This window comes from Schistocerca serialis, unplaced genomic scaffold, assembly GCF_023864345.2.
Source record: "Schistocerca serialis cubense isolate TAMUIC-IGC-003099 unplaced genomic scaffold, iqSchSeri2.2 HiC_scaffold_338, whole genome shotgun sequence".
Classification (NCBI taxonomy): Eukaryota; Metazoa; Arthropoda; class Insecta; order Orthoptera; family Acrididae; genus Schistocerca; species Schistocerca serialis.
Window position 1 is genome coordinate 32,501 of NW_026047909.1, and position 7,500 is coordinate 40,000.

A 7,500-nucleotide genomic window follows, 5' to 3' on the forward strand; every position below is an offset into this window, starting at 1 on the left:
ACCCATGTTGTGCCGTAACGTAACCCATGTTGTGCCGTAACGTAACCCATGTTGTGCCGTAACGTAACCCATGTTGTGCCGTAACGTAACCCATGTTGTGCCGTAACGTAACCCATGTTGTGCCGTAACGTAACCCATGTTGTGCCTTAACCTAACCCATGTTGTGCCTTAACCTAACCCATGTTGTGCCTTAACCTAACCCATGTTGTGCCTTAACCTAACCCATGTTGTGCCTTAACCTAACCCACGTTGTGCCTTAACCTAACCTACGTTGTGCCTTAACCTAACCCATGTTGTGCCTTAACCTAACCCATGTTGTGCCTTAACCTAACCCATGTTGTGCCTTAACCTAACCCATGTTGTGCCTTAACCTAACCCATGTTGTGCCTTAACCTAACCCATGTTGTGCCTTAACCTAACCCATGTTGTGCCTTAACCTAACCCATGTTGTGCCTTAACCTAACCCATGGTGTGCCTTAACCTAACCCATGTTGTGCCTTAACCTAACCCATGTTGTGCCTTAACCTAACCCACGTTGTGCCTTAACCTAACCCACGTTGTGCCTTAACCTAACCCACGTTGTGCCTTAACCTAACCCACGTTGTGCCTTAACCTAACCTACGTTGTGCCTTAACCTAACCCATGTTGTGCCTTAACCTAACCCATGTTGTGCCTTAACCTAACCCATGTTGTGCCTTAACCTAACCCATGTTGTGCCTTAACCTAACCCATGTTGTGCCTTAACCTAACCCATGGTGTGCCTTAACCTAACCCATGGTGTGCCTTAACCTAACCCATGGTGTGCCTTAACCTAACCCATGGTGTGCCTTAACCTAACCCATGTTGTGCCTTAACCTAACCCATGTTGTGCCTTAACCTAACCCATGTTGTGCCTTAACCTAACCCATGTTGTGCCTTAACCTAACCCATGTTGTGCCTTAACCTAACCCATGTTGTGCCTTAACCTAACCCATGTTGTGCCTTAACCTAACCCATGTTGTGCCTTAACCTAACCCATGTTGTGCCTTAACCTAACCCATGTTGTGCCTTAACCTAACCCATGTTGTGCCTTAACCTAACCCATGTTGTGCCTTAACCTAACCCATGTTGTGCCTTAACCTAACCCATGTTGTGCCTTAACCTAACCCATGTTGTGCCTTAACCTAACCCATGTTGTGCCTTAACCTAACCCATGTTGTGCCTTAACCTAACCCATGTTGTGCCTTAACCTAACCCATGTTGTGCCTTAACCTAACCCATGTTGTGCCTTAACCTAACCCATGTTGTGCCTTAACCTAACCCATGTTGTGCCTTAACCTAACCCATGTTGTGCCTTAACCTAACCCATGTTGTGCCTTAACCTAACCCATGTTGTGCCTTAACCTAACCCATGTTGTGCCTTAACCTAACCCATGTTGTGCCTTAACCTAACCCATGTTGTGCCTTAACCTAACCCATGTTGTGCCTTAACCTAACCCATGTTGTGCCTTAACCTAACCCATGTTGTGCCTTAACCTAACCCATGTTGTGCCTTAACGTAACCCATGTTGTGCCTTAACGTAACCCATGTTGTGCCTTAACCTAACCTATAATGTGCCTTAACCTAACCTAAAGTGCGCCGTAACCTAAACTATATTGCGCCTTAACCTGACGCACGTTGTCGCTGAACCTGCTCTGTAATTGTTATGCAACCCGTTAAAGTAGTGTAGTGTTGCCTAACCGCAACCCTCGCAATATAGTTCGCTACTCGCACTGCCCGGTCCCCTGTGTATCGCGTCATGTTAAACACCTTGCAGGTGTTGCTGACTTTCCACATGCTCCTGCTATACACTGTAGTGTGGATAGCAGCAGGACGTACATGCCCCCCCCCCTTCCCCCCTGCCTTCGCAAGCTGGTCGGTGAGAAGTTTGCATGTTCAATGCCCTTCGCATGCCGACGTACTCAGCCTACGTTGTGGTACGGCCTGTCACCTGTCCGCCGATGTACGCAAAACCCACAAACTGTACTGCACATTGCTCCGTATGTACTGAATGATACATCGTGGCCCATGTGACCGTATGACGACAGCGCCTAGCAACGGCGGACCATACAGTCCAAATATTGTGCACGCAGCTACGTGTCGTCTCCCTATAAGAGCTGGATTGCAGTGTGGTACGCCATACAGACGTGTGGGAGGAACGGACGCCCTGGATGGCGATCAGCATGAGCAGTCTGTTGATGTAGTGGAGCGTGTATTCGGACGTAGTCGTCTCTTCTCACACACCGTGATAGCATGTTGCACCGCGTTCCACATCTGCGACATGCTGCAGAGGCGGGCTGACAGTCGTTCGCGCAATGGACACCGCATACGTACGGGGTCTACCTTCCACGTGTTCTCTAGGCGTGCACATGTTGTTGCGTCTATGTGGGCAGACGTAGTGTGTTGTGACACCTGACACAGGCATGCAATACTCGTTGCAAATGGCGATGGACGTGTACGTTTGCTGGTGACGTTACGCAAATGAACAACCGGTAACCCGTTGTGGTGCGGTTGTTCTCGCTAGAGGTGAATCAGTGTTGGCGACGATCGGTCGAGCTATTAACCGGTTGTTTCAGGGATACCCACCATGCCCACGAACGTGAAAGGGGACCCACCATGCCCACGAACGTGAAAGGGGATCTGGGTGTGAGGCGATACGCGGCGGTGGCTGGGTGGGACCGTCCCCGGCCGGTGAGGGGGGGCCGCCCGGCGTGCTGGCAGCGCGGTGCGTGGGCGCACGCGCTACAGCCGGCTGGTGGGGGCGGCCGGTGGCAGGCGCGCCGGCCGACGGACGCGGCAGGCGGCGCAGCTGCGCGCCGGCGCCCCCTGCTCGCGGCGCCTTGCGGCCAAAGTAGGTCCTCCCGGGCCCGGTGCGAAGCGCGGTGGCCATCTGCAGTGTGCTGGTCCGATTGAGGACTTTGTGCGCTGAGGATGCGCCGCCGCCCGGCGCTCGGCGCCGCGACGCCGTCTGCTGCTCGGTCGCCCCAGCGGTTCTCGCAGGTGGTTTGTATCGCAGCTGTGCGGACGTGTTGGCGCGTGCGCTGTGCTGGGAGAGTTCGCTTCGGCACCCAAGTAGGGCTTTTGTCCTTCTGTGGCGCTGGCGTTGGAGCTGCCGGTCACCGTAGGTGGCGCGTGTTGTCTCCCGCCGGCAATGCCACGACAGCACGCTCCCGGGCCTCTGTCGGCAGCGGCAAGCTCAGTTGGGAGCACGGGTGGTCGCACCTAAAGCGTCTACTCGCCTAACTCCGGGCGATTGCGCCTCTCTCGAACCCGACCAAGTACTTAGGACGGCGCTGCGCGCCGCCGGGACCTGAGAGGGTTTCGAGGTGTGTTGTGCAGGGGAGCTCAGCCTCCTCCTGTTTGCAGAATAATTGAGCGGACGCTTGCGTGTTCGCGCGGGCCCCCGGGACACACTCCCGGGCGGCCGGCTGCTCAGCTCTAGTTGACGCAGCTCCCTGGTTGATCCTGCCAGTAGTCATATGCTTGTCTCAAAGATTAAGCCATGCATGTCTCAGTACAAGCCGCATTAAGGTGAAACCGCGAATGGCTCATTAAATCAGTTATGGTTCCTTAGATCGTACCCACGTTACTTGGATAACTGTGGTAATTCTAGAGCTAATACATGCAAACAGAGTCCCGACCAGAGATGGAAGGGACGCTTTTATTAGATCAAAACCAATCGGTCGGCTCGTCCGGTCCGTTTGCCTTGGTGACTCTGAATAACTTAGGGCTGATCGCACGGTCCTCGTACCGGCGACGCATCTTTCAAATGTCTGCCTTATCAACTGTCGATGGTAGGTTCTGCGCCTACCATGGTTGTAACGGGTAACGGGGAATCAGGGTTCGATTCCGGAGAGGGAGCCTGAGAAACGGCTACCACATCCAAGGAAGGCAGCAGGCGCGCAAATTACCCACTCCCGGCACGGGGAGGTAGTGACGAAAAATAACGATACGGGACTCATCCGAGGCCCCGTAATCGGAATGAGTACACTTTAAATCCTTTAACGAGTATCTATTGGAGGGCAAGTCTGGTGCCAGCAGCCGCGGTAATTCCAGCTCCAATAGCGTATATTAAAGTTGTTGCGGTTAAAAAGCTCGTAGTTGGATTTGTGTCCCACGCTGTTGGTTCACCGCCCGTCGGTGTTTAACTGGCATGTATCGTGGGACGTCCTGCCGGTGGGGCGAGCCGAAGGCGTGCGACCGCCTCGTGCGTGCTCGTGCGTCCCGAGGCGGACCCCGTTGAAATCCTACCAGGGTGCTCTTTATTGAGTGTCTCGGTGGGCCGGCACGTTTACTTTGAACAAATTAGAGTGCTTAAAGCAGGCAAGCCCGCCTGAATACTGTGTGCATGGAATAATGGAATAGGACCTCGGTTCTATTTTGTTGGTTTTCGGAACCCGAGGTAATGATTAATAGGGACAGGCGGGGGCATTCGTATTGCGACGTTAGAGGTGAAATTCTTGGATCGTCGCAAGACGAACAGAAGCGAAAGCATTTGCCAAGTATGTTTTCATTAATCAAGAACGAAAGTTAGAGGTTCGAAGGCGATCAGATACCGCCCTAGTTCTAACCATAAACGATGCCAGCCAGCGATCCGCCGCAGTTCCTCCGATGACTCGGCGGGCAGCCTCCGGGAAACCAAAGCTTTTGGGTTCCGGGGGAAGTATGGTTGCAAAGCTGAAACTTAAAGGAATTGACGGAAGGGCACCACCAGGAGTGGAGCCTGCGGCTTAATTTGACTCAACACGGGAAACCTCACCAGGCCCGGACACCGGAAGGATTGACAGATTGATAGCTCTTTCTTGATTCGGTGGGTGGTGGTGCATGGCCGTTCTTAGTTGGTGGAGCGATTTGTCTGGTTAATTCCGATAACGAACGAGACTCTAGCCTGCTAACTAGTCGCGTGACATCCTTCGTGCTGTCAGCGATTACTTTTCTTCTTAGAGGGACAGGCGGCTTCTAGCCGCACGAGATTGAGCAATAACAGGTCTGTGATGCCCTTAGATGTTCTGGGCCGCACGCGCGCTACACTGAAGGAATCAGCGTGTCTTCCTAGGCCGAAAGGTCGGGGTAACCCGCTGAACCTCCTTCGTGCTAGGGATTGGGGCTTGCAATTGTTCCCCATGAACGAGGAATTCCCAGTAAGCGCGAGTCATAAGCTCGCGTTGATTACGTCCCTGCCCTTTGTACACACCGCCCGTCGCTACTACCGATTGAATGATTTAGTGAGGTCTTCGGACTGGTACGCGGCATTGACTCTGTCGTTGCCGATGCTACCGGAAAGATGACCAAACTTGATCATTTAGAGGAAGTAAAAGTCGTAACAAGGTTTCCGTAGGTGAACCTGCGGAAGGATCATTACCGACTAGACTGCATGTCTTTCGATGTGCGTGTCGTGTCGCGCAACACGCTACCTGTACGGCTCGCAGTAGCTGTGCGCCGCGTGCGGAACCACGCGTTCGTCTCAAAACTAACGGCAATGTTGTGTGGTACGAGCGCTGAAGCGCTGGAGCGGCTGGCCTGCGGCACCTGGCGCCTGGCGCCGGTTTTGAATGACTTTCGCCCGAGTGCCTGTCCGCTCCGGTGTGGAGCCGTACGACGCCCATCGGCCGTGAGGCCGTTGGACACTGAACGCTGGAACAGGGGCCGCCACACGCCTCAGTCCCGCCTATGCAACTGTCTTGAAAGAGATAGTGGAAACTACGAAAAGATCACCCAGGACGGTGGATCACTCGGCTCGTGGGTCGATGAAGAACGCAGCAAATTGCGCGTCGACATGTGAACTGCAGGACACATGAACATCGACGTTTCGAACGCACATTGCGGTCCATGGATTCCGTTCCCGGGCCACGTCTGGCTGAGGGTCGGCTACGTATACTGAAGCGCGCGGCGTTTGCCCCGCTTCGCAGACCTGGGAGTGTCGTGGCCGCCTGTGGGGCCGGCCGCGTCTCCTTAAACGTGCGATGCGCGCCCGTCGCCTGGCGGTTCGCATACCGGTACTTACTCGGTAGCGTGCACAGCCGGCTGGCGGTGTGGCGTGCGACACCTCGTACAACGACCTCAGAGCAGGCGAGACTACCCGCTGAATTTAAGCATATTACTAAGCGGAGGAAAAGAAACTAACAAGGATTCCCCCAGTAGCGGCGAGCGAACAGGGAAGAGTCCAGCACCGAACCCCGCAGGCTGCCGCCTGTCGTGGCATGTGGTGTTTGGGAGGGTCCACTACCCCGACGCCTCGCGCCGAGCCCAAGTCCAACTTGAATGAGGCCACGGCCCGTAGAGGGTGCCAGGCCCGTAGCGGCCGGTGCGAGCGTCGGCGGGACCTCTCCTTCGAGTCGGGTTGCTTGAGAGTGCAGCTCCAAGTGGGTGGTAAACTCCATCTGAGACTAAATATGACCACGAGACCGATAGCGAACAAGTACCGTGAGGGAAAGTTGAAAAGAACTTTGAAGAGAGAGTTCAAAAGTACGTGAAACCGTTCTGGGGTAAACGTGAGAAGTCCGAAAGGTCGAACGGGTGAGATTCACGCCCATCCGGCCACTGGCCTCCGCCCTCGGCAGATGGGGCCGGCCGCCCGCGCGGAGCAATCCGCGGCGGGGTCGTGTCCGGTTGCCTTTCCACTCGCCGCGGGGTGGGGCCGTTCCGGTGTGCGGTGGGCCGCACTTCTCCCCTAGTAGGACGTCGCGACCCGCTGGGTGCCGGCCTACGGCCCGGGTGCGCAGCCTGTCCTTCCGCGGGCCTCGGTTCGCGTCTGTTGGGCAGAGCCCCGGTGTCCTGGCTGGCTGCCCGGCGGTATATCTGGAGGAGTCGATTCGCCCCTTTGGGCGCTCGGGCTCCCGGCAAGCGCGCGCGGTTCTTCCCGGATGACGGACCTACCTGGCCCGGCCCCGGACCCGCGCCGCTGTTGGCTCGGGATGCTCTCGGGCGGAATAATCGCTCCCGTCAGCGGCGCTTCAGCTTTGGACAATTTCACGACCCGTCTTGAAACACGGACGAAGGAGTCTAACATGTGCGCGAGTCATTGGGCTGTACGAAACCTAAAGGCGTAATGAAAGTGAAGGTCTCGCCTTGCGCGGGCCGAGGGAGGATGGGGCTTCCCCGCCCTTCACGGGGCGGCGGCCTCCGCACTCCCGGGGCGTCTCGTCCTCATTGCGAGGTGAGGCGCACCTAGAGCGTACACGTTGGGACCCGAAAGATGGTGAACTATGCCTGGCCAGGACGAAGTCAGGGGAAACCCTGATGGAGGTCCGTAGCGATTCTGACGTGCAAATCGATCGTCGGAGCTGGGTATAGGGGCGAAAGACTAATCGAACCATCTAGTAGCTGGTTCCCTCCGAAGTTTCCCTCAGGATAGCTGGTGCTCGTACGAGTCTCATCCGGTAAAGCGAATGATTAGAGGCCTTGGGGCCGAAACGACCTCAACCTATTCTCAAACTTTAAATGGGTGAGATCTCCGGCTTGCTTGATATGCTGAAGCCGCG

At 55.6% G+C, this 7,500-nt stretch overlaps 3 non-coding genes across 3 annotated transcripts in view; all 3 read left to right on the forward strand.

Moving 5' to 3' along the window:
* Positions 1–3,471: 3,471 nt before the first annotated feature.
* On the forward strand, positions 3,472–5,380 carry LOC126445404 (small subunit ribosomal RNA). Its single transcript, XR_007582994.1, has one exon. It is a non-coding gene; the product is annotated as a small subunit ribosomal RNA (ribosomal RNA).
* Positions 5,381–5,731: 351 nt separating this feature from the next.
* On the forward strand, positions 5,732–5,886 carry LOC126445402 (5.8S ribosomal RNA). Its single transcript, XR_007582992.1, has one exon. It is a non-coding gene; the product is annotated as a 5.8S ribosomal RNA (ribosomal RNA).
* A 188-nt stretch (positions 5,887–6,074) lies between these two features.
* The window catches only part of LOC126445399 (large subunit ribosomal RNA), a 4,222-nt gene continuing 2,796 nt past the window's right edge, over positions 6,075–7,500 (forward strand). The window contains exon 1 of the ribosomal RNA XR_007582990.1: positions 6,075–7,500. This exon is cut by the window's right edge and continues 2,796 nt beyond it. This is a non-coding gene — a ribosomal RNA (large subunit ribosomal RNA).